Source organism: Schistocerca cancellata, chromosome 5 (assembly GCF_023864275.1).
Source record: "Schistocerca cancellata isolate TAMUIC-IGC-003103 chromosome 5, iqSchCanc2.1, whole genome shotgun sequence".
NCBI classification, from domain to species: Eukaryota; Metazoa; Arthropoda; class Insecta; order Orthoptera; family Acrididae; genus Schistocerca; species Schistocerca cancellata.
Window position 1 is genome coordinate 344038587 of NC_064630.1, and position 27705 is coordinate 344066291.

Sequence of the window (27705 nt, forward strand, 5' to 3'; positions counted from 1 at the left end):
AACACCACTGACCTCAAATGAACTTTGATATAGCGAAATTTGAAGACGGTATTTTTTATTTCCCTAACCACGGACGTCATTACGCATGCCTAATGCATATTCAGTATGCACTTCGGACACCAGGTTGCTGAACGAAATGTATTTGATGTTGGCTCTGTCGTCATATCTGACTGTTTGAGTATTGAATTTTTTATAACAAGACATTTATTGCAGCCGCACTGCCATAGAATTTTATAATATCTACAGTTATAACAATACAAGAAAATAAAAGCTTTACACATTCTTTGTATGTTTGGTGGTTGTCGGCGCTCAACGGCGTGTTTATCAGCACCATTACGCTCATTAAAACAAACGGATGAGGATAAAATCTCTAAAATTGTTAGACACGCATGCCCTCGAACTGACCAAAATTTTGCACATTGTGGTTTGCATATTCGCTAATTGACCGTGTCGTTTTAGTGCAGATTTCTATACGATAAAGTTCGTATATTCGGTCGCATAGTTTACACTCACACATTGCGTTTCGTTCATGGACCTTGTGCCGTGAAGTTCTGGCTGTATGTCTTCCCTTTGTTTCTTCAAAATAGTAAATGATTCTGGACCGTGTAGTTTTTGACACTCCTATCTCTTTCTTTATATGGGTACTCTTTCTAGGATTGTTAATTTTTCAACTATGAGATGTCCGATGACTTCTGAGCCGTGCATCAGTATTGGCAAGATCTTGGTTCTGAACAGTGCCATAGGCTGAGGCATCTAATGCATTCTGTTTCATGATCAGCGATTATTGCTTGCATTGCGTTCTCTGTTACATGTTTTGAGAAATATTTTGCACTTGTTTGAATCGTGACGCCTAGGAAAGGAATAATAATAGACAAACTTAAGTAGAGTTCGTTCTCGTTTCTCTGTGCCTTATTAAGAGTAATCTTACATGGGGAAAATTGTGGTTGCAGACCTCTGTGACATAACCCTAACTGTATGTGATGTTGATCGATCGCCATGTCATCCTCTCCCAAAGTCGTCAGTTTTATGCCAATGAGTTAGGTTTTTTATATCTGATGCAAAGAAGTCTTTGTCTTGTGGTTTGAGCCAGTTTCCACAAATTTTTGACCTCCTCGTTGTTGCTGAACTTTTCTCCACGTAATGCTTCCTAGAGAGGACCAAACAAATGAAAATCTGAGGGACGAAATCTGGACTGAAGGAAGGAAAAGCCAGTACTGTAAACCCACTTTTTCAGTGGTTTCTTAGGTCAGCTGGGCAATGTGAAGGCGAGCATTGTCTTTTTTTTTTTTTTGACATCTGCGGCGTTTTTCTCTCATAGCTGGCTTTACTTTTTTCATCAGCAAGTCTGAGTAGTAGATACTACGCAGATCTTCTAAGCAATCAGAAAATACAACATCTGGGCGTCCCATAAGACGGTCAACAGAATTTTCCCCGCTGATACTTGCAGTCTGGATTTGTTTCAGATACGTGAGCTGGTACGCTTCCATTTCATGCTTTGTCTTTTGGACTCTGGTTCACAGTGGCGAACTCAAAATTCATCACTCCAAAAAATCATCTTTAAAAAAGGGTCACCTTCTCATTCGTAGTTTTCTTTCAAGTTTGTATACACTGTGGGTATTGTTTCCTTTTAATGTTGCGTTAACTCTTTTGGGACTCAACTTACATTTGTTTTGCTGTACTTAAGGTTGTTACTGATAACCTTATGAATCACCCCAACAATTACTGCAACCCTTTTTTTCTGTACGTTCAGCTCCAACACGTCGGTCTTCGCGAATGATATCGTTAATGCGGTTTTCAAGCGAAGGGCTTGACTCTTCAAGTGGTCGGCTAGGACGTTGCTCGTCAGTCAGAGAGGTTCGAAAGGTTTTAAATTGTTCTACCCATTTACATAAATTTTCGCAGTTGATTTGGGGTCGGGGACCAAACAGCGACCTCATCGGTCCTCTCTGATTATGGAAGGATGGGGAAGGAAAACGGCAGTGTCCTTTCAAAGGAATCATCCCGTCATTTGCCTGAAGCAAGTTAGGGGGATCAAAGAAGATCTAAATCAGGATGGCCGGACGCGGGTTTGAACCGTCATCCTCCCGTATGCGAGTTCATTGTGCTAACCACTGTGCCACCTTCCTGGGTTTTCCGCAGTTTATTTAAGTTTCACCACATTGTAAAGTCATTTGAGAAAATATTATAGCCGGTTTTTCATCTTCAGAAAGCAAACAACAAATCACTGAACGTCGTTCAGCTAACGTGGAAACCTGAAGCAGCCACACCATCGTCAAATGCGGTATTGAGGCTATAAACAAAACTACTTTTATACGTCAGCTGTTATTATCTAATCCCATGTTGTCAACCTACAATCATGAGAGTACAAAATTCTTCCCACAAACTGTTTCATTTCTACATCAGTATGTCTCTTTAATTATTGAATGGTCCTCGTAAACAAGTGATAACCAGTGGACTTTTGTTATTAGCGGTCAAAAGTGTTGACAAAGACGTTCTCAGTATTCAAATAAAGATCGCAGTCTTACTGGCCGACTTTATGTTACAAGGGAAAGGAATCATCAGTTTGGTTGGAAACCCTGAGCACCTTGATCTCCTCTCAGCACAGCTGCGTATGCTGTACTAAACTAGTCCATCAGCAAATCTAAAAATTACAGTGTGTTCCAATATGATCTTTACAACTTAGATCTTTTCAGAAGTGGGGATAGGTAGAAAGTTGCGGTTTGCAGCATAATGTTCGCACACACATAAAAGTTTTGTTTTCTTTTTTTTAGGACAGTCACTGACTAAAAGATCCGTCCCTCAGCAGATGTGGAATGGTTCATAGAGACCAAATGTGGCATCCGAGTCCAGCGGAACTTCCAGACACGTTACAGACGCACACGACCATCATATCCAACAAGTGGTACACGTCTTCAAGGGTACTGTAGTGTCATAAAGAGGACGAATTCTGGGCGTCCGAGCATGAGTGATGCAGATGTGAAACGGATGCGACAGGCGTTCATCCGGAGCCCAATCAACTCAGTTTAACTGCTGCTAAAACTTTTAGTTATGCCGGAAACCTCACCTTTAAGAAATATATGTGATAAACTTTATTTTTAGAGAGCGTCCATCTTGAGCAAAACAGAATGTCTTGTTGCTGTTGTTGTTGTGGTCTTCAGTCCTGAGACTGGTTTGGTGCAGCTCTCCATGCTATTCTATCCTGTGCAAGCTTTTTCATCTCCCAGTACCTACCGCAGCCTACATCCTTCTGAATCTGCTTAGTGTATTCATCTCTTGGTCTCCCTCTACGATTTTATCCTTCACGCTGCCCTCCAGTACTAAATTGGTGATCCCTTGATGCCTCAGAACATGTCCTACCAACCGATCCCTTCTTCTAGTCAAGTTGTGCCACAAACTCTTCTTCTCCCCAATTCTGTTCAATACCTCCTCATTAGTTATGTGATCTACCCATCTAATCTTCAGCATTCTTCTGTAGCACCACAATTCGAAAGCTTCTATTCTCTTCTTGTCCAAACTATTTATCGTCCATCTTTCACGCCCATACATGGCTACACTACATACAAATACTTTCAGAAACGACTTCCTAACACTTAAATCAATATTCGATGTTAACAAATTTCTCTTCTTCAGACACGCTTTCCTTGCCATTCCCAGTCTACATTTTATATCCTCTCTACTTCGACCATCATCAGTTATTTTCCTCTCCAAATAGCTAAACTCCTTTACTACTTTAAGTGTCTCATTTCCTAATCTAATTCCCTCAGCATCACCCGATTTAATTCGACTACATTCCATTATCCTCGGTTTGCTTTTGTTGATATTCATCTTATATTCTCCTTTCAAGACACTGTCCATTCCGTTCAACTGCTCTTCCAAGTCCTTTACTGTGTCTGACACAATTACAATGTCATCGGCGAACCTCAAAGTTTTCATTTCTTCTCCATTGATTTTAATACTTACTTGATACTCTGGTGCCTTCACTATTTCATTCCTCAAAGCTACCCATTCTTCTTCTACAGTATTTCTTTCCCCCATTCCAGTCAATTGTTCCCTTATGCTCTTCCAGAAACACTGTACAACCTCTGGTTCTTTCATTTTATCCAGGTCCCATATCCTTAAATTCCCACATTTTTGCAGTTTCTTCAGTTTTAATCTACAGTTCATAACCAATAGATTGTGGTCAGAGTCCACATCTGCCCCTGGAAATGTCTTACAATTTAAAACCTGGTTCCTAAATCTCTGTCTCACCATCATATAATCTATCTGAAACCTTCTAGTATCTCCAGGCTTCTTCCATGTATACAACCTTCTTTCATGATTCTTGATGTCTTTTTTTTCCCCAAACATGTTTCGCGGCACTTACAGCAACATCAGTGGGTTTTGTGTTATCTTCCATGAAACAGAAGAAATGCTTTTCACTAGTAGCGTAAATATAAATTTGAGATTTTAGAGACAGTATTTACGTATTTGAAAAAACGGAAATAACTTTGTATATATACTTTGTTACCACATGCCGTGGATTTCCGGGATTTTATGTAATTTAATGCAGTTGTTTTGTTTCACAGGTTGTCATGTGCAACCATATTGAACTTAATGCAGAACAGTTATTTAATTCGAAAATTTAGGAATGGACATGTCATGGATATGCCTGCCATTAACTAGTTTTATGTAGAAGATTGTGTGTGTGTGTGTGTGTGTGTGTGTGTGTGTATGTGTGTGTGTCGATGTATGTTTGGAAGGGGGGTCTTGGGTGTTTATAGGTTTGTGTTGCCTGATGGTTCTTTGAGGGCAGACAACAGAGTTCCATTGCAGATCACTGTGTATTAATTTATTACGTGTTTTCCTTCAATTACGACTTTTGGTATCTGACAGTTTTCTTCGATTATCAATTTTTGTGGAGGCCTGTTGCAGCATTTGAGAATTTTCAGGTCAGTGTTGATGTTTTTTGGGCTGTGTTTCACGTTCATAAGGTGTTCAGCAAATGTTGAATAGCAGATTTACTTTTTAATGATCTTCTGTGTTCTGTGTATCCGATATTTACGTTAATGCTTGTCTACCGTATATAAATTGATTTCGAGTCTCACCATGTCAGTTGGTGAATAATAGTTGAAAGGTCTCTGTTGGATTCCTTTCATGTTTAATTTCTTAAATCTGTTGTCATTTACGGCATAAATTCCTTTTCTAAATTTACTGTGGCGTTTCTGACTATCTGGGAGGAGACGGAGTAGTGGAACGTGTTACTTTTACACATAAACAAGAACGATCTATCACACTACTACACTTTAAAACACAGTTTATATGTAATTCATGTCACACAGTCTCATACGGAACCTACATCCGCTTTCTTTTATATACTGTATATGATAAGATACTGTCATCCCCCCTTCCCTTCTGTGTGAGAGGATGAATGAGCAAATGTATTTCTAGTTGCATGCTTGAGGGTAGCAGACAAGCCTGTCTGCTAGAGAACAGTAGGACCAACGTCGGAACAGGTAGCTACGCTTTCTAAAAGCAGAGAGGTTTCTATGCATAGTATAATCCCGTCCATCCGTTGTCATGTTGGTATAGGAAGCTGCCCCTCTGGCCACTTCCGTTTGTATTTGTGAGCCACCCCTCAGGAAGGGACCAGGCAGTCGGTCCGGGGCGAGCGTCTGAAGTGGTAAGATCTCCGGCTAAGCGCGAGTCTGCTAAGTCCGCAGGACAATGGATTTCTTAAGTTCAGCCTAACTGAAAATTTAATCACCTTTATTTCAGGTTTAGCTCTAAAACATCTAATGTTATCTTAAATTGCAGCGCAGTGTAATTCTCGTGTGAAGTTCAGATTATTTTCCGGTAGTTGCTTTGTGACTACTTTGTGAGTAAAATGGAACCACGTGTTGATCAGTAACTCTAACTAAGATCAATCTTAAATGCGAATGCTTGTGTGATTATAACGTCTCGTCTTGACATTATTTTTCAATGTAGCAACTTTTCTTTACGTTCAACTCACGTGGGGTGTACTTTGCGGGACCAGTACCACGTGCTTATATAACTGTTTGACCCGTCAGGTTAACAGTAAGACGTTAGTAACCAGTTCGAGGTTTTTCTTTTGTAAATTGCTTTTCGATCTAATTTATTTTAATTATCAAAATTATTGTGGAGTTACACTCTTTGTGTAAACCAAGTTGACCACGTGAAGCATGTGGTGTAATCATCAAAGTAGCCCTCAGCTATTCTTTTCGCGAAGATTTCATAAAGAGTTAATATGAATTTAGTATACCAGTGTGTGGTAATTACATGACGGACAGGATTGTGCTACGAACGTAATTTCTTTGGGTGAAAATTTGAATCTGTTGGTAGTGGTTAACTTTCTCTTGCATACGTTTCAAAGTTCTTTGTGTGTTGTTTTATGAATGCAGTGTTGTATGCAGTCTCCCAATCTTGGCTCCATCATTGATGTGTGCCGTAAGATTGCAGTCTCATATTTTCACATTTTCACAATCCTAAATAAGGCACCAGTTTAGTTAGGAATCAATTTTAATATGTTGAAATTTCAATGATCAATCTTAAAATAAATTTCCAAATATAAACTGATTTATTTCTTTTTATTTAAATTCTCTCTTTTATATATATATCACCGGTTGTCGTATGACTATTAAAAGATTATAATTAATGTTCGTCTGGTTGGGAATTTGGTAAGCTAGGCAGGATACCTGGTGAAACAGTTGCTTAGTAATGCAAGATTAACTTCCCCAGACAGCTCACAGCTTTTAAACCGCTTTTATTGAACAGCAGCACCGCCAACACCTCAAATTAAAGCAACAATATTACATAGTGTGTTGTGTTTGTCTGTGCTTGTGTTGGTTGCTCTTAATTTTTTCTGTATTGAGTTGTCTGTTTTTTAGGCTAACTTAAGTCTTTATTTTTTTGTTTTTTGTTCTTTTTTAAATATTTTGGCTATTCTATGCGCTGCTTTGTTGTTGTAAGAGAGGATGTACCATTTCCTTGTTCATATGTGTGATTTTGTGTGTGTTCTGTGTGTTTGTGTTATGTGTGTTTATATTCTGTGTGCCTGTTTTTGTAAGCTGGTGACAGGTTGTTTGCTTCTGTGTGCTGAGTGTCCCTTTATTTTTGCTTTAATTTTGTGATTCTGTTCTTCTATTATATCTGTATCATATACATTCGCTATACATATTTGTCTAATTTTCCTTAATTTTGTTGTTTTCTTCACCGACTGGAGTTTTGTTCAGTCTCTGCAGCATGTACCTGAAACTGGATAGTTTGTGAGCAATTATATGATAAGAGTATTTGTGTATTGCTGTGCTGCTGGTGTTGCCTTTCCTGAATGTGGAGAATTGGGTTGGTTCTTGTATTGTGAGGTCAACGAAATTTAACATTTTGTCGTTTTCTGTTTCTATGGTGAATTTTATGTTGGAATTATGTGTTTATATCGTTGTGGTGGAGTTGTTGGATGCGACTGGGTGTTTCATCTAGAAGAGATATGGTGTTACCTACGTTCCGATACTGGTATACTATCCTACCTGTTTGGGCCTTGTTATTGTTTCAAATATTTCGTTTTCAATGTGATTGAGGAAGATGTTGGTTAGGAGTCCACTCACTGGTGACCCCGGGAAGTCCATCCTAGCGGTTTTCTTTATGTGGGTTTAGGAATGACATTCTGTTGTTCTAATTGTTGTTTGATGATGTCAATGGTTCCAGTGTACACGGCTGTGATGTCAAATGATGTGAGCGTAGCTGTTGTGGGTGTGTTGAGTCTTTGATTTTTTGTATCAGCTCTTTGGTGTTGCAAATGCTTCTGCTGTATGTGTATACGTAATGTTTCTGTAAGTATGTGCGTATTTTTCCCACTTTGTGATATGTGGGTGCACTTCGGAAATTGACCACTGGAAGAATTGGAGTGTCCTCTTCGGGGCGGTTAAGTAGACTGTCCAGTGTAGGTGCCTTGGGGTTCTTTTGTTTTAACTACTTCACTTTCTGTCTTGTGAATATGTGTGCGACAATTCTTAGAAATGTCTGTGTATTGCCGGCCGTTGTGGCCGAGCGGTTCTAGGCACTTCAGTCCGGAACCGCGCTGCTGCTACGGTCGCCGGTTCGAATCCTGCCTCGGGCATGGATGTGTGGGATGTCCTTACGTTAGTTAGGTTTAAGTAGGTGTAAGTCTAGTGGACTGATGCCCTCAGACGTTAAGACCCATAGAGCTCAGAGCCATTTGCACCATTTTTTTTGTCTGTGTGTTTTTCTGGTATCCTTGTATCGGTTCACATGGTCAGAAGAGCTTTAATCTCAATACGATACGTGATCAAATTGATAAAGTTCATTTCGGAATCTCCTATAGATTTAGCGAGCATTTGTTAGAAGGAGATAGAGCAGACTGCCCCACCCGACGTACGGTCGACTTACCGACAGTGGTTCAGCAGCAAGCACGTGACCAACTCCGTATCCTCCTCGTCGACTGTCGGTCGGGCAACACTAGTTACGTTGGCGCCGAGGCTCTCGGGAAATGTGGGTCCGGCCTTCCTAAGCCGCCGGTAACGGGCCGTGAACGCCAGCCACCAGAAGGAGCGCAGCCCTCGTGTTGAAAAAAAGAGTCCGCAGCCATTTGGCCGATACGTGTCGCACTGCACGGGGCTTCCCCGCAGGTGGCTCGCCTCTCGACTCGCCTGCCCTCTGGCCACCGCCCGGGGTGGGCGGCGGCGCGCTGCGAATCCCCCTTTGATTGCAGCCTCGGGGCGGAAGCCATCACAGCGTCCGGCGACCAGCTAGCCGCGAGAAGGCAAACGCGCCTCCGAGGAGCACTAGAAGTAATCCGGCCACCGCAGGGGGATCACGGCCGCCGCCGCCGCCGCTGCCGGCCACATAAATTGGCCGGCCCATTGTTACAGGATTACACTCCCCAGGGCTGCACCGGCGAGTCGCCTGTAACGATTTCATGTTCATCCCTTTAAATTGTATCACCCTCTTTCCCCCTTTCCGCTCTGCCCGCAGCCCTCACGCGTGAAAGAGGACGTTCGCTTCTTTCTTTGCTCGCCGGAACGTCGCGGGGGTCGCATTGGAATCCAATCCGGGGAAAGGGCGACGAGCAAGCTGCTGCCGGTTATAGCGCTGGCCGAGGCGATCTCCTCCCCTCCCGCGTAATCGTTATTGTGGCGTCGTGGGTTAGGAGTCTCGTGTGAATTTAGAGGGCGCGGAAATGTGTGCGGCGTCGGAGCGCTGGTGGCGCGGAGTGAATTCGGTTGCCGTACAGAGCGGACCTGAAGCTGGCAGAATAGTACCCTGTCCAATACTTCACACGCGCAGCCACAGCTCTCTTCCCCAGGGTGAAGCACACCTTCAGTCGTCCGTTAAGCATCCAGTGACTGTCGATTTGCACAGTGACACGATGTGGAGTATTTCTTTAAATATATTTCAAGAAAATATGGCCTGTAATGTAGCTGAAAAGGCCAATATACAAGGGATATGTGGAAAGTAAGTTTTGATCGGCCGCGAACTGAAAACCACTGGGAAAATAAAAAATGTTTACTTGAAACTATTGGCTACAAATTCCAGCTACTTACCTACATAGTCGCCAATCCGACTTACTCATTTGTCGCAGCGTTGTACCAACTTCCCAATACCCTCGTCATACACTGTAGTAAAATATGGAGTTTCAGTCTTCGATCGCTATTCTTTATTTTCAATTACCGGTTTCAGGCTAGCTGCCCATCTTCAGATCTGTTAGACAATGTTAAAAATGTAATTAATAAGAGAGATACAGTTAGTGAAAAAATATCTTAGTTTACAAAAAGAGATTTTGGAACGTATTAAATGCCAACATATCATATGTTGTAGTTACAGAGTAACTTGTCCGTACAGAACACACAGTTCACTGTCATAAGTAAAGTAAATTTCAATCTGTTAAAACATTATATCGCAGTATTTAAGAGTAACCTGATTGGTAACAGTAAAAAGTGCCCTCTACCTATAACAATTGTGCATCTGTTATTATTTCAAAAAATTATAACAAATGAATAATCTTTTTGAGTGGACCATGAAAAGAAAAATTTTTACATTAATTTAAAATTTCTTTATAAAGAAACATAAAATATAATTAAAATGTAGATATCCTTCCGAAAATGTGCGTTTACTCTTCTTTGTTTTTGATTGGTGGTCGAGTGGATTTCCCTACGTCAGAACGTATACAACGCCACGTCGAGTCGTCTTGCGCCGCGCCCAATTCACCTCGCCGCCAGTACGCTGAGGGCCGTTCCGCTGTAGCTGTTTCTTACTGGGGCGTGCTGTTGCATTCAAGAGTAAGCCTAAAACAGGTCTTTAAAAATCTCATAATAATTCCTGTGCATAAAATCACTTTGCTCATTAAGTAATAGGCCTGTGGTTTTTCTTTGATGTGCGTATATTTCAAGCTCTTCGAGCACGTTGAGATAGAGACTTTTTGGAGCTTTATGTAGCACCTCCATTTGTTGATTTATATTACTAACTTCATGTCTACTCTCTTTTACATGTGTTCCAAATGCTGTTCGACTGCTATGACTGCAATGTTCCCTGTATCGAATTTCAAAATTCCGCCCTGTTTGTCCTATATAGTAACTGTCACATTCAGCACATTTAATCTTATATACTCCGGAATTATTGTATTTCATTTGTTTCGTCGTTGCCGGTCTGTTTTAACAGATTGAAATTTACTTTACTTCTGACAGTGAACTGTGTGTTCTGTACGGACAAGTTACTCTGTAACTACAGCATATGGTATGTTGGCATTTAATACGTTCCAAAATTTCTTTTTGTAAACTAAGATATTTTTTCACTAACTGTATCTCTCTTATTAATTACATTTTTAACATGTCTAACAGATCTGAAGATGGGCAGCTAGCCTGAAACCGGTAATTGAAAATAAAGAATAGCGATCGAAGACTGAAACTCCATATTTTACTTAATGAACGATCGCGGAATTCCCAGTGAGACAACTATGTCTAGTTTTGATATACACTGTAGTGCCAAAGAAAATGGTATCGGCGTGCATATTCAAACACAGAGATATGTAAAGAGATAAAATGCGGCGCTACGGTCTGTAACCGCTGTATAAGACAACAAGTGTCTGGTGTAGTTGTTAGACACGTTATTGCTACTTATGTGGTGTTATAGTTGGCGCACGAGCGATAGGACACAGCATCTCCGAGGTAGCGATGAAGTGGGGATTTTCCTGTACGACCATCTCACTAGTGTACCGTGAATATCGGGATGCCGGTAAAACATCCAATCTGGGTGATCCCTGCGGCCGGAAAAAGATCCTGCAGGAACGGGACCAATGATGCTTGAAGAGCATCGTTCAACGTGACAGAAGTGCAACCCTTTCGCAAAATGCTGCAGATTTCTATGCTGGGCCACTAACAAGTGTCAGAGTGCAAACCATTCAACGAAACATCATTGATATGGACTTTCAAAGCCGAAGACTCACTCGAGTACGCTTGATGACTGCACGACACTAAGCCTTACGCCTCGCTTGGGCCCATCAACACCGACATTGTACTGTTGATGACGAAACACGTTGCCTGGTTGGACGAGTTTCGTTTCAAATTGTATCGAGCGGATCGACGTGTACGGGTACAGAAACATCCTCATGAATCTGTGGACCCTGCGTGTCAGCAGCGGATTGTTCAAGCTGGTGGGGGCTCTGTAATGGTGTGGGGCGTGTGCTGTTGGATGATTTGGGACCTCTGATACAGTCTAGATACGACTCTGACAGGTGTCACGTACATACGTAAGCATCCTGTCTAATAACCTGCATCCATTCATGTCCATTGTGCATTCCGACGGATTTGGGCAATTCCAGCAGGACAATGCGATACCCATACGTCCAGAATTGCTACTGACTTGCTGCAGGAAAACTTTTCTGAGTTCAAACACTTCCGCTGGCCACCAAATTCCCCAGAAATGAAAATTATGGAGCATATCTCAGATGCCTTGAAACGTGACGTTCAGAAGAGATCTCCACCCCTTCGCATTCTGCAGTATTCATGGTGTCAGTTCCCTCCAGCACTACTTCAGACATGAGACGAGTCCATGCCACGTCGTGTTTCGGCACTTCTGCGTGCTCGCGAGGCCGTACACGATGTAAGCAGCATGAATAAAAGGTCGCTATGTGTAAGAAGCGTGAAGCGCACTTTGAAAGTATACTAATGGCAAAAAGAGCCACGCGCACTTTGAATAAGAAAATGCTATCTGACGTTGAAATCAACGTAAAAGATCGGATCGCCACCAAATCTAGCCACACGACAAATAAGAGGTGGCGCAGAGTTGGAAAATTATGTAATTTATTCATAAGAAACATTCATTGTAAAGTTACTGATAAAGAATGAGATGCAATTATTAATAGGATCCAGGCATAGTTCACGCGAATCAAATATTGAATAAAGTAAAGAGTGTGTGAACACTGTGCATAAGTGGAGCTTGCAGCAACATTCCTGAAAACAAGAACTATTCCAAATCATTTGTTTGAAATAAAAAGGGACACAAATTATTGGACCTGTGGGCATGGAAACGTTATGGATGGGCTAACAAGGAAAATTACAAGGTAAACGGCGTAGGTAACGGAGACGTAACATCGGTACACTGGATGACATTGGAGAAAAAATTACTTATTCCTTAAAACATTGACGTAATGCATCTGTAGAACTGCTGTTGCCTGGTATCTAAGTACAATTGCTTGTGAAACGCTATACATTTCACAGCAGACTCGTGTGCCCATGGAGTTCGCGGAGACACATTTTCTACCTGCCGTGGCGAAGTTTTAGTAACACCAAACCACGCAGTCGCGAACAGTTAACATTCTACAGACGACACATTTTAATAGACAAAGGATAATGACAGAGGATCAAAAAACTCTAATATTAACCCGTGTAGATGGTTGCCTCCCTCATAAAGTAATGAGACAAAGAAATTTCACAAAGCAGCAAAAATTACCAAGATTCGGAAAAGATTAGAATGCACACACACGCAGTTGCAGGCACACAAACATTCACACTGAACCGAGGGCGCTTCAACATATACAACACCTTTGTACTACGTTCTTCTTACCAATCAAGTCAAGTCTGCATTAGGAATCGAACTGAAAGTTTGCAAAAACCTTACATTCCTTGCTGCGACCCAGCAAATCAGTCTTTATAAGATGAAACGCGAGACCAAAAGCTAAAAGCTCCCCTCTTGCTATAAGACAACGCTCCACGCGGTTAAGTCAACTCACCCTTCTTCGAAGAGACTTAGACTGTAGACCCTCGGCGAGCTGGAAGCAGACTGCCCGTCTCACACACTCCACCGTCTCCCACGCGACCCCGTGGCCAGGAAAACCCAGAGATGAGGCTTCCGCCACCAACCTAACACCAGTAACTTTCACACAAGGGGAGCAAACCTCTTTGCCTACCTGAAAACTACAAGGGTTGGCAATTCTGTACGACTACCGCTCATTCTCTGAAGCAGACTAAACCAGTGTATAGCAAAATGAAACACACCCACATTCATTAACTCAAGCATGCCAGAGAGTTCTGTATCACTCGAAAGCAAATAAAATGATAATGAAAGGGGACTACAGGACCCTTTCAACGATATTAGGCAGGTGTACCAATTTCTTTGGCTCCTCATTGTAGAAGTAGCTGCCAGTGCTTTCCGCCAATAGCTCGTTGTCTGTTCCAAAATGTCTTTATAGCCAGCGCTGAACGTGAGTAGAGATGAAACTCGGAGGGAGCCATTTAAGGGCTGTATTGTGGGTGATCAAACACTTCACAATGAAAACGCTGTAGGAGCATCTTCATTGCCCCTGCAGAATGCGGCTGAGTATTGTCTTGAAGAAGGAAACGCGTGACAGTTATATTATGTGGGCTGCATAGCTTTAGGCGAAATTTCTAACCAGGCCCTCGTATTTGGCAGGAGAGATTATTTTCTATGCGTCTCTACATGCTCACTGTGTGCTCAGAACTGAAAAGAGAGACGTGACTCGATCGACGGGCATACTGCTGACATTAATTGGGAATTTGTGGTAAGTCCTATAAGACCAAACTGCTGAGGTCATCGGTTCCTAGGTCATTATCGGTGTGCATAAGTCTAATCCGGGATTAATCGCCTCTTTTCCCTACTCCAAGACGTGGCGGATTCCGACAGTCACTTCGATCTGCCATTCCAAGCCCCGGCGGAATGGGATGGTGCACGTCTTACTCTGACTTGAGCTAACTTACGCTAAGAGCAACATACACACCCATGCCTGAGGGAGGACTCGAACCTCCGACGGGGGAAGCTGCGCGAACCGTGGCAAGACGCCCAAGACCGCGCGGCACTACAGACATTACCCAAAACATCTGTGCAAAGCTCCATCGGACATTCACAGTGGTATCCATTTCGCGACTTATCGGAACTTTATTTTGCGAACAGATTTCGTACACTGGAATCAATAACTTGCTAGCAGGCGGATAATGGACGAAGAACGCTCCATTGCAGCTTGCGAGAAATTGAGAATTTGGATCAGTCAGCAAGCATGTCCGAATGGCGAAGCAGGTTAAAGCAGACTTCCTGGAGACACAGAAAGTCAGTGTTCGAGCCCCAATCTGGCACCAAATTTGAACTTTCGCCATTGCATTGCCACAATGTCCTGTGTGGCTGGAAGTCACGAGTTTCCAACCTATCCTTGCTCTTTCCTTTCCCGTCCTGCATTTCATATGAAGGGTCAATATTGACTCGGCTCATTGTGAACATGAGCACCAGCGTGTCTTTTTGAAGGGGTAAAATTCAGTTCTCCACAATTTTTCTTCATTAATTCCTTCGTTCTTCACCCACAATTTATTTTTGCGTTATGAATGAAAAACACCCGACACCTGTGTGCGAATAAAGATGTCGTATGTCCACCTCCGTAGCTGAGTGATCAACACGGCTGAGTGCTATGTGGGTGGCCTGGGTTCGATTCCCGGTACTAAGACTGATTTTTTCCTTGGTGGAAGGACTAGAACGGGATGCACTGAGTCTTGTGATGGCAATTGCGGCGCTATTTGACCGAGTAGTAGAGGCCGGGAGAGCTGTACGCTGACCCCACATCCCTATATACCGCATCCAAAGATGCCATTGGCAGAGGTTGGCACGGCGGTCGGTCGCTACCTGATGGGGCCGCAAAGGTCTGTGGAGGAGTTTACGTTTTTAAAGACTTTGTACTATCCATCCAATAAGTCACTCACCTGGCTGTCAAAGACAACAGTTATTACCGCTTGATAGAAGATAACGTGAGAAGAGTTATTTCCACAGAAAATTTGATGTAAAATATTTTTACCCAAAAAATTCTTCACACTTTAGTCTTAAGTCAAACCTTAATAAATATCACCTTTCACTCGCAGTTAAGAGGCTCTTTGGATGGCGCTCGCCTTTGTTAATGGCCATTTGCACCTGATGATAACGTAACAGCAGAACTGGTTAGTTAAATAATAACTGTTGTAGAATATTATGTAGATGTCATGTGTTTTTCTCATTTATAATTTATAAAATATTCGACCTAGAACCAACGGAAGAGTTAAATAACCCAACTGGTTATTACGTTGGAAAGTGGACACTACGGGTCTACATAAAAACAAAATACAATTAAAAATTAACATATTCGTTTGTAGATCAGTAAAAAGATGTGTAGGCACGTTTTTAGAATGGATTACATGTTCAATGTGAGAGGCACCCACATGCCTTGCTCATACTGTGGAATCAAGCAGTCAGGCCTGCAAGATGAGTGGTCTACCAAGCGAGTGGATTTATTCTTATTTATCGCAAAACATCAAAGACTGATTATGAGCTCTAGTACTCACAATTAAGCTACAAATTATTCTCATGTTTCAACATTACGCAACGGAAACGGATAACGCACATCTGACTATTACTGATTTACACATCTCTGATTGTTCACTACGCTCTGGCAATACCACATTTTCTTTCTTCCTCAACGGCTTTGATCAACACGTGGCCATCGCACTGAATGTGAATGGCGCACACATTATAAATTCTGGATATCATGACTACACACTATTCGAAGAATAAGGCCACCAATCTTTTTTCTTTTCACTATCTTTTTTTTATTCCGATAAATTCTATTATTCTATTATTACATTTTTTTACAATAAATACATATGAGAAACTCCGTCCAGTGGGCATTCTCTATCTTATGATCTCGTAATTATCTAACGCTACAGTGCACTTTCTGGATAGGATGGTGGATCTTTTGCTACATCTCACACTTCGACTCTCAAACCCATCATCACGAAAATTTACTCCAGACCGAGCGCTACAAAAAGGAACATGCATAACCCACTCCCTCTGAAGCTATCTTGCTACTCTCCCATGCAGACCACACATACTTATGTTACATGAAATACATCACACTGGCAACATACAATACAACGCAAAGAATAGTCACAACGTTAGAATCACATTACTTTCAGCTTTCCCACTTCAATCAGTATTCATCCCAGTTTCACATGACACTGCCCCACTTCCTAACTTTTCTTTCCTACTACGAACTCCGGAGGATATATGCACGTCTTTCTGTGCAATGCAAGCCAAGTGGCGTTGCTCGATAGACGGCTGACTCACCTTGCTTCTCTCTCAGAGTATTAGAGTTTGAATCCAGCGTCACACGTAAACATATCACGCAAAGTATCATTAAGAACATATTCGTCACACACGCGAGTCCTCAACTGATACCATGGACGAGTACTTCTCTTTATCCTTTGTCTCATACACAGATTGAGACTCACACAGTACTCACCACGTGGAAGTACTCGTCTCTTAATTTCAAGTCCTGCACACGCCATTTCTTAAATGTTTCCAACTTATAGTACAAACGCCAGTAATTCAGCTTAACTTTAGCACTCTAAAGTATTTCAAGTTAGTACTAGCACTCGCAAGTATTCCAACTTAGTACTAGCACTCGCAAGTATTTCAACTTACTGCTACACGTGGTTTCATTGTGACCATTGATCACTTCCGAAGATTACTACGATCCCCTTAATATTATCTGCCTGACATTTAATTCTCCCCACAAAAGTTCCTGAAATAGAGAAATAATTATTCCAAACTACTCTTAAGTATTTCACGCGCATACTATTTTCTCCACTCTTTTGTCTTTACGGAGCACACCTAAGACAGGTCTTACCAACACAAGATCCAGCGCCAGAGTGCTGAAACATAGCCGTTGTCCTCTCGCACCTCCGTCGAAGTGGGGGAGGACCATGCTACCGTATTGGTCAGCCACATTTCAGGCGCTCAAAGCTCAGGTAAATTTCATTTCTTTGGTTCCACCAAAGGTGACCAAAAGGACCGTTTCAAAGATGATCATATATTGCACATTCACTATCTGCGGTTAGCAGACGACCATACATTCATTCATTTCGCAGATCTCACCATATTGGATGTAGGGATTTATTTTGTGGGAGTGCACATGTGATCAATTAAATAAATAAATTGTCTTTCTTTCCTACACTGGTATCCGGCTTCGGTGTATTAATTGAAACTGAGTTATTATTACAAAAAAGATGTTGTTCTGACAGGAATAACGAAGAATGTTGTACCTATTTTCAGTGTCGGGCGGTACTGTACTCTTTCAAATGTACGAAGTAAACAGCCAACAGGTTGCATACGTTTATTGTGAAAACATTGACCATATTTCAGTATGTGTATGTGTGTCTCCTTCAGAAGGGAAGTCTTTTATTATGTTTTAAACATATTATAAAATGCACATATAAAGCACTTAACATCTTACAACGCTGAAATGGAGTAAACTGAGTATAGCTGGTACTTACATAAAGTATGTGAGGTTAAAATTACAACCATTGTTACTGATCATATGTTTAAAGATCTCAAGTTCTTCGAAGACATCACGTATCCACCCTTCTTCTCTCTATGTAGAAGCGTCATTTTGTCTACTCCTTTTGGATTATGTCCCGAAATTAATAAACTCTCCACGAAATTGGATTTACGAACATCAACACTTTTTTCCTTAGAAAAGTGTTCCTGATATCTTACGTTAAAAGCCCTACCGATTTGTCCGATATAAGACACCAGGGGCATACCGCAGGTAATTTTGTAAACTCCTGACCTATGCAAAGGTAAATAGCGAGAAGAAGGAGCGGAAACTTAAAGCCTTGGAAGAACTTGAGATGTATAGACTTACTCGTGTGACTAGTAACGATAGCCTCATTTTAAATGAACGACTACAGCTAATAAATAAAAGCGTCTTTAATCTTTGAGCCACTGCTCGCAGATATATGATGCTTTGGGTATGTTTCCGTTCACTTCCATTTCGGAAATGTTGTTTCTCCCTCTTCTTTATGGAGTCTGCCCGCCTCCGCAGCGCAGCGGTAGCGTTACCACCTACGACGCAAAACGGGGCCGGGGTTCGATTCCCGGCAGGGGACTGGGTGTGATGTGTCCTTCATCATAGTTTTCATCATCATTGACACGCAAGTCGCCGAAGTGGCGTCAACTAAAAAGACTTGCAATACGACGGCCGAACCCCGAAAGGGGATATCCCGGGCAGTAAATGCCATACGATCATTTCATTTCATTTATCGACCCTGTACTTCCTTACTGTTCGCACTCCAGACAACAATGTATGTCACATTCGTCGCAGATTTCATGTAACGCGTATTTCCCTATTTTTGCTTATTGCAACATCTAGAGGAAATCCTGATACAGTGCGTTCTTTATTCTCAGCACGTATTTGTAATTGACCATGTTATTCATTTTATGCCACACGTTGTCACAGTCATTTATTTTAAAAAAGATATTTTATTCCTTTTGCATCTTTCATACATCCTTCTTTTGTATTACATACAGTTTACTTTGTTTAGAACATCTAAATATGTATCATACTGAGTGTATAGCTGTGGCGGTTGTGTATTTCATACAGCTGAGCGTTTATCTCGTTACTAGCAACAAGTCAGTGGCGCGCCTGCACCACCTTTATCTGGCATCACAGCTGGTTGCCACACGTTCTGTCCAATGACTGCTCTTTTAACAAGCCGTACCTGTTGTAACAATTTTTACTGTTTCCGTGGAGGACTGTAGTCCATATTTTTTACCGACTGACTTGACCTCCTTAGCTCATGTATTTTTACCATTTTAACGTCATGTACTTTATGGAAGTACCAGTTTTACTCCACGTACTCCATTTCAAATTTGTAAAGTGTTAAGTATTTTGGACGTTTATTTTATAATATGTTTCAAACAGTGTAGGTGACTTTCCTTCTGAAGAAGGTACCGAAATCTATGGTATTGAAACTTGATCAACGTTTTCAGAATAAATTCATACAACCGGTTTGCTATATACTTTATACATAGAAAAATTATTTACGGTTGCTGCTTTCAGCCATGTTTAAAACTGTGGATTATATGTTGTGGTAAAATATCCGTGCACAGCTCAGCTGATAATATTAATACTTCTATAATAATAAGAAGTCTTGTATTATAAGAATACTAATACATTGACGAAAATGAAAGCTGGTACACCCTGAACACCTTAAACGAAGGCTACCAAACTAATACTTCGCTATTTTCATTCCTGTGGGATAAGTTGTTTAAATTCCATCGTTACGCAAGCTTTTTTTCAGTACAGCTAATTTCACAGATGAATAATGGCTGATGTCCATTGAATGTATCTAAAGTTACTGGAACGTTTCCGTTGCAGATCGCAACTGGCCATGTCCAGAGAACGTGCACGTGCAGGTTAACGCCATCTTCCGATTTTTGGGACACGTCGAATCACTGGGATGAGGGCCATGGAACCAACGTATCGACAGATCGCACAGACAGTTTGCAAACGCTGTAAATACTGAAAGTTATTCATTTTTTTAGTACCTTGCAGCTCCGTAAAAACCAGTATTGGCGGAGGATGCTACTAGCAATGTTTCACAAGTTATTGCAACTCGTTGTCACGCCCTGTACCACAGATATCTTCAAACACTTGTTAACGATATGCGTTTTCCCTGAGGCCTCGAAACAGGAACTCGTTAAGCCACCACCTAAAAAGGGAGTTGCACAGCATCCTCTATTACGGACCTATCTGCATTCTTCCTGCACTGTCCAAGGCCTACGACCAGCTAACAAACTACCTAACTACAAACAGATTACTAGACGAATACCAATTAGGTTTCCGTAAACATCGCATCACAACATCCGCCTCCGTAAGGGTAACACATGACCTGGAGCTTATCATAGGCGCACAAGAGGCAACCATCATGTGCTTCTTAGAATTCAGCAAAGCCTTTGACACTGAAGACTTCGACATTTTACTTGCCAAACATAACAATCTAAATTTTTTCACCAAGTTTCCCTCGTACCTGACGTCTCGCTAACAATGCCTCATGTCAGGCACGATAAAGTCACAATGGAGACAGGTAGTACCAGGTGACCCTCAGGGCTCGGTATTTGGCCCTGTACTCCTTTCATTATACGGAAATGACGTGTCATCAGTTTTGTGGTACTACAAATATCATCATGTCTGCTGATAACCTCCAGTTGCATATAAGTGCTAAACCAATAAACTTGAGGACAGCTATCGAGAATCTCAGTACAGACCCGTGTGCACTATCAAAATGGGCGAAGGATACGGGGTTAAAGCTCTACCCATCCAAAACACAAGCGGTACTGGTTGGTCATTCTGAGCTCATTAGCTCGAAATCTCGGGAAGCCCTGCAATCTTTAACCCTAAATGGGACAAATGTCAACCTCTCTCCTCTAGCAAAGAATGGAGGAGTAATAGATGAAATACTAAATTGGACTGAACACGTAACAGCAATGTGCAATGTGCGAGAAGGCATCACCATCTCTCCATACCGTGCAAACACATAAAAAGCTCTTCCCTCTGGACCTGGAAAAGCAACTTGTACAAATACTTCTACATCCAATTACTGATTAAAGCGGAGTTCCCTACAAAGCCTTACTCAGAAAAGCTCACGACGCCTGAAACTAGTTATGAATGCCTGTATTGCCTGTATTCGTTACATCTATGGTGTTCGACTCCTTGATGGCGTTTCACACAGCTATCATGACTGTGCAGACAAGCGCAGAGATTCCATACCCTCTGTTTTCGCTGCTATCTTATCAGTGGACACTGTTCCTCATATCTCTCCCCAACCTTAACGCTCTTATCTAAATAACATGGAAGAAACATCTGTTTCCATCAGACCAAAATCCTCTGTGCTCTGCTCCGCCGATCAGTCACATTCTCGAAGTCCTTCTCAGTAGCACGAACTTGAATCTGGAATAATTTACTCCGTTATAAACTGAAGCGCCAAAGAAACTGGTATAGGCATACGTATTCAAATACAGAGATATGTAAACAGGCAGAAGACGGCGCTGCGGTCGGCAACGCATGTGTAAGACAACACGTGTCTGGCGCAGTTGACAGATCGGTTACTGCTGCTGCAATGGCAGGTTATCAAGATTTAAGTGAGTTTGAACGTGGTGTTATTGTCGGCACACGAGCAACGGGACACAGCATTTCAGAGGTAGTGAACTTGTGGGGATTTCCCCGTATTATCATTTCACTGGAATACCGTGAATATCAGGAATCCGGTCAAACATCAAATCTCCGACATCGCTGCGGCCGGAAAAAGATACTGCAAGATTGGGGCCATCGACGACTGAAGAGAATCGTTCAACGTGACAGAAATGCAATTCATCCGCAAATTGCTGCAGATTTCAATGCTGGGCCATCAGCAAATGTCAGCGTGCGAACCATTCGATGAAACATCGTCAATATGGCCTTTCGGAGCTGAAGGCCCACTCGTGTACCCTTGATGACTGCACGATAAAAAGATTTACCCGTTGCCTTGTAACCTCCCCCTCACTTACCGACCTTAATGACAGTGAAAGATGAAACCGCGTGTACCTAATGGGAGTTTTGGAAAAGCAATCGTCACCGAAGTTAAGCTGTCGGTAAAGAGGAAGGAAAGGGTTACATCTAAATGAAAGGAAATGTGCTAATGAAACTGGTGGAAATTAATTTTGAAAAGGGGTAAAGTTAATAAAGAAAGTAAATGTGCAGCCGTTACGTTAACAATTAACTAGCGGTAATTAGGTATTTGTGATTTGGGGGAAATCACGGTCGCCAGTCCTAAGGACAATTACTATAGTAACTGAAAAAGAAAGGTTATTACACATATAATTAGCACTAGAAGCGTGGCAACTGAAGGTTGACACGTGTAGTGTGAAAACTGAAAGTTTGTCAGAAGTAATAAATTTCGCTACACCCTGACTTAATTTAGCAAAGAATTAATAAAAACCGGAAAATCGAAAGTTAATTTAGTGACTGAAGTTAATAGTGAGCTTTCTTTCTGAAGCACATCGAAATTCAGTAAAATACGGTTAGTCTTGGACTACCTCAACAATCATTTCAAAAAACTACTTGAATCTACGCAATTTGGAAATAAGAGATTTAACTTTGAACTTGAATTAAATGATTCTGAACAATTAACAATAGTAAAATTTAGTACGTACCAAGCTGAGCTGCAGTCACAGGTAAGCTAAAATACGATAACAAAACTCGCACTCTTAATTTGTGCTTGTGTAATCTGAATATTGTAGCCAGCTAACTGAACTTTGAAATTAAAGCAGTGAAATAGAATTAGCTATATTACTTTAGTGCTGGCGTTTAAATTTCAACGACACTCGGGTTCATTTCGGAAAAGGAAGGGACCCTGCTTGGTAATGCAATTGGGACAATGAGCAACAAAGGTTCATGCTAAGTTGCTGTTATTATAGTTACGAAAATGGTACAGTTTGAAAAGCTGAGGTCTGCCATACAGTTCTAAAACTTTACTTGCTTCCAGTCTTCCTTGATGGTTGATTGAAGGTTTGAACCCGTCGATCGAGGAGGTGGCGACAGTCACTCATTGTCGGCTGTCGCTGTTGCAGAAGCTGGATGTTGGCGCGCCTTCTTCTCGACACGGTCACCAGACGAAACGGGCTCTTGATGTGCGCTAGTTAATGTTTCCCGTCCGCGACACCATGTCAGAAACTATCATCGCAAGTCGAGCGCAATTACATGCTGCCAAACCCCGAAAGCGCGGCAACTCGCGGGAGCGTCACACAACACACCTGCTCCACTCGCTACTCCCCGCCAGACTCCTTCCCTCAGCCCGCGCTCCACGCGGCAGAGTTAACACTACCAAAGATCCTACACACTTTGATTCTTCACACGACCTATCGACGTAATCGTTCGATAGCAGTTTTCCCTAGGCAAGACCCAGCGTAAAAATACAAATAATATTTACGAAACAAACCAATTATACATCGACATAAATGCATAAATATACAAATAGTAAAACAATTACAATATACAAAGAGACAGAAATGTCATATCTTGAGGTAACAAAGCAAGGAAAAAAAATAGTACAATAGATGGAAATAGGAGGATATGCATTTCCGGCGTTACAGCCTGAGCCCGTCATCAACGACATTGGACTGTTGACGACTGAAAATAAGTTGCCTGTTCGGACGAACCTCGTTTGAGATTGTATGGGTACGGAGACAGCTTCAAAAATCCATGGACCCTGCATGTTAGAAGGGGACTGTTCAAGTTAGTGGAGGCTGTGTAACGGTGTGGGGCGTGTGAAGTTGGAGTGATATGGGACCTCTGATACGTCTGGATACGACTCTGACAGGGGACACGTACGTATGCATCCTATTTGATCACTTGCATCCAGTCATGTCCATTGTGCATTCCGACGAACTTCGGCAATTCCAGCAGGACTATGCGCACCACTTCGTCCAGAATTGCCACAGAATGGCTCCAGGACCACTACTCTAAGATTAAACACGTCCTCTGGCCACCAAACTCCCCAGGCATGAACACTATTGAGCATATCTGGGATGCCTTGCAATGTGCTGTTCAGAAGAGATCTCCACCCCCTCATACTCTTACGGATTTGTAGACAGCCCTGCAGGGTTCATGGTGTCAGTTCCCTCCAGCACTATTTCAGACATTAGCAGAGTCCATGCCACGTCGTGCTGCGGCACTTTTGTGCGCTCGCTGGGGTCTACACGATATTAGGCACGAGCGCTAGTTTCCTTAACTCTTCAAAGTAATTATTATTACTGCAGTACTACTGCCATTTGTCACTACTGTTGACAGTAGTTTTAGTGGAACATGTACCGCTAGTATTGACTTTACTAGTTCTTAGTCTCTATTATTTACTCTAATTTCTTCAGACAGATAAATCATTCTAATATTATTTCGTCATGTTAAAATTGTTATTTCTTACAGGGGAACCTCCCCATCGCGACCCCCTCAGATTTAGTTATAAGTTGGTGCAGTGGATAGGCCTTGAAACACTGAACACAGATCAATCGAGAAAACAGGAAGAAGTTGTGTGGAACTATGAAGAAAATAAGCAAAATATACAAACTGAGGAGTCCATGAGTAAGATAAGCAACATCAAGGGTAAACTGAACTCAGGAGCGCCGTGGTCCCGTGGTTAGCGTGAGGAGCTGGGGAGCGAGAGGTCCTTGGTTCTAGTATTATCTCGGGTGAAAAGTTTACTCTCTTTATTTTCGCAAAGTTATGATCTGTCCGTTCGTTCATTGACATCTATGTTCACTGTAATAAGTTTAGTGTCTGTGTTTTGCGATCGCGCCGGAAAACCGTGCGAGCTATATTTGCTGGATTCATATTGCCCACGGAATACATCTCAAGTATTTTATGCACTCTCGTCCAAAGTAGCGAACTGTCAACTGCCAGCCAGGGAGCCTCGTTAGCAGGAATTCTCTCTTCCATGCGCTGTAGTCGACTGACGTCGCGTGTTTCGATGTTTGTTTAGGTGTAGCGTCCCCATACTACTGCGCAGTTACCTCGCATCTGACGAACGGACGCATAGATAACAATTGTCTGAAAATAAGAAATTAAACTTTTCACTCGAAGGAATATTTGAACCAAGGACCAATTGTTCCCCAGCTGCTCACGCTAACCACGGAACCACAGCGCTCCTGAGCTCACACTATCCTTGATGTTGCCTATCTTGCGCATGGACTACTCAGTTTGTATATTTTGCTTATTTTTTTCATAGTTCGACACAACTTCTTGCTGTTTTCTCGATTGACCTGTGTTCAGTTTTTCAAGGCCTATCCACTGTGCCAACTTATAACTAAATCTGAGGGGGCTGCAATGGGAAGGTTCCCTTGTTAGGTAACTACACTACTGGAAATGGAAAAAAGAACACATTGACACCGGTGTGTCAGACCCACCATACTTGCTCCGGACACTGCGAGAGGGCTGTACAAGCAATGATCACACGCACGGCACAGCGGACACACCAGGAACCGCGGTGTTGGCCGTCGAATGGCGCTAGCTGCGCAGCATTTGTGCACCGCCGCCGTCAGTGTCAGCCAGTTTGCCGTGGCATACGGAGCTCCATCGCAGTCTTTAACACTGGTAGCATGCCGCGACAGCGTGGACGTGAACCGTATGTGCAGTTGACGGACTTTGAGCGAGGGCGTATAGTGGGCATGCGGGAGGCCGGGTGGACGTACCGCCGAATTGCTCAACACGTGGGGCGTGAGGTCTCCACAGTACATCGATGTTGTCGCCAGTGGTCGGCGGAACGTGCACGTGCCCGTCGACCTGGGACCGGACCGCAGCGACGCACGGATGCACGCCAAGACCGTAGGATCCTACGCAGTGCCGTAGGGGACCACACCGCCACTTCCCAGCAAATTAGGGACACTTTTGCTCCTGGGGTATCGGCGAGGACCATTCGCAATCGTCTCCATGAAGCTGGGCTACGGTCACACACACTGTTAGGCCGTCTTCCGCTCACGCCCCAACATCGTGCAGCCCGCCTCCAGTGGTGTCGCGACAGGCGTGAATGGAGGGACGAATGGAGACGTGTCGTCTTCAGCGATGAGAGTCGCTTCTGCTTTGGTGCCAATGAGGGTCGTATGCGTGTTTGGCGCCGTGCAGGTGAGCGCCACAATCAGGACTGCATACGACCGAGGCACACAGGGCCAACACCCGGCATCATGGTGTGGGGAGCGATCTCCTACACTGGCCGTACACCACTGGTGATGGTCGAGGGGACACTGAATAGTGCACGGTACATCCAAACCGTCATCGAACCCATCGTTCTACCATTCCTAGACCGGCAAGGGAACTTGCTGTTCCAACAGGACAATGCACGTCCGCATGTATCCCGTGCCACCCAACGTGCTCTAGAAGGTCTAAGTCAACTACCCTGGCCAGCAAGATCTCCGGATCTGTCCCCCATTGAGAATGTTTGGGACTGGATGAAGCGTCGTCTCACGCGGTCTGCACGTCCAGCACGAACGCTGGTCCAACTGAGGCGCCAGGTGGAAATGGCATGGCAAGCCGTTCCACAGGACTACATCCAGCATCTCTACGATCGTCTCCATGGGAGAATAGCAGCCTGCATTGCTGCGAAAGGTGGATATACACTGTACTAGTGGCGACATTGTGCATGCTCTGTTGCCTGTGTCTATGTGCCTGTGATTCTGTCAGTGTGATCATGTGATGTATCTGACCCCAGGAATGTGTCAATAAAGTTTCCTCTTCCTGGGACAATGAATTCACGGTGTTCTTATTTCAATTTCCAGGAGTGTATTATGTTGAAAAGGTACTTTATGTTTGAAAACCTGATCCGATGTAAGAGACGGCCTGGTCGTACAAACCAGATCAGATTAATAAATAAAAATAAATAAATAAAAACTTCCAAAGATCCACTTTGGAACGGGGGGATACCTTCCGCTGTATACAGTGCGGTGACTTTGGAATTGAACGTGTTGACATGAGTGTTAGAAGACAGCCTAGACAGGTACAGCAGGCTTCAGTAAGCTCCAGCAGTGTGTGTGTGGGGGGTAGAGACGTTGGCAGTGACGGACACCCGTGATTCCGCGCCTCGGCCCAGATTAACGAGGTGCAGATGCGGGCGGCAGCTGGCGGTCGCCGCCGATGTCTCCGGGCGGCCGGGGCAGCCTGTGCTAGACCGGAGCAGGGCAGACACACACTTGCACACACTTGCACGGGCACACACACACAGCACACGTGCGCCGTGATGGAGCGCTTCCGGCGCGGACAAAGCGCCGCCGTCCCCCAGCACCTGACGCTTGCGGCTCAACGCCACCCATGGCTTGGGACCCATTTCTCTTCCGGACGACGTCGACGGCAAGTTTAGCTCTGACAGACAACAGAATTTTCGCAGCTCGACTATGTTATCTCTGTTTGGGCTCCGCGAAAGCGAGCGATTCTCAGAGTGTACTATACAATCAAAAGTATCCGCACACCGTTAAGTAATGCGGTACTGACTACTAAGTGTCACAAGCGGTGGACGTGCCGGAATATAAGGAGCCTGGAGCTACTATGTTGTCAGTAGAGAAGCAGTAACAACAGAATGGAACGGTCAAGAGAGCTCACTGGCTACGAATTTCGGCTGGTCACTGGATGCCACCTGAGTAACGTATCTAGCAGGGACAGTTCAACATTCTAAGGCTGCCATAGTCGGCTGATGGTGATGTGACTGTGGAATGGAATATGCGAAGGAACAACCAAAGATAAATCAAGACCAGACAGACCTCTAGTACAGTCATCAGAAGATCAAAACCAATTGAAAAATGATTTTGGCAGGATACCTGCAAGGTTCGTTCCGAGGCTCGTCTGTGTTTTGAAAGCAATATATTAAGACT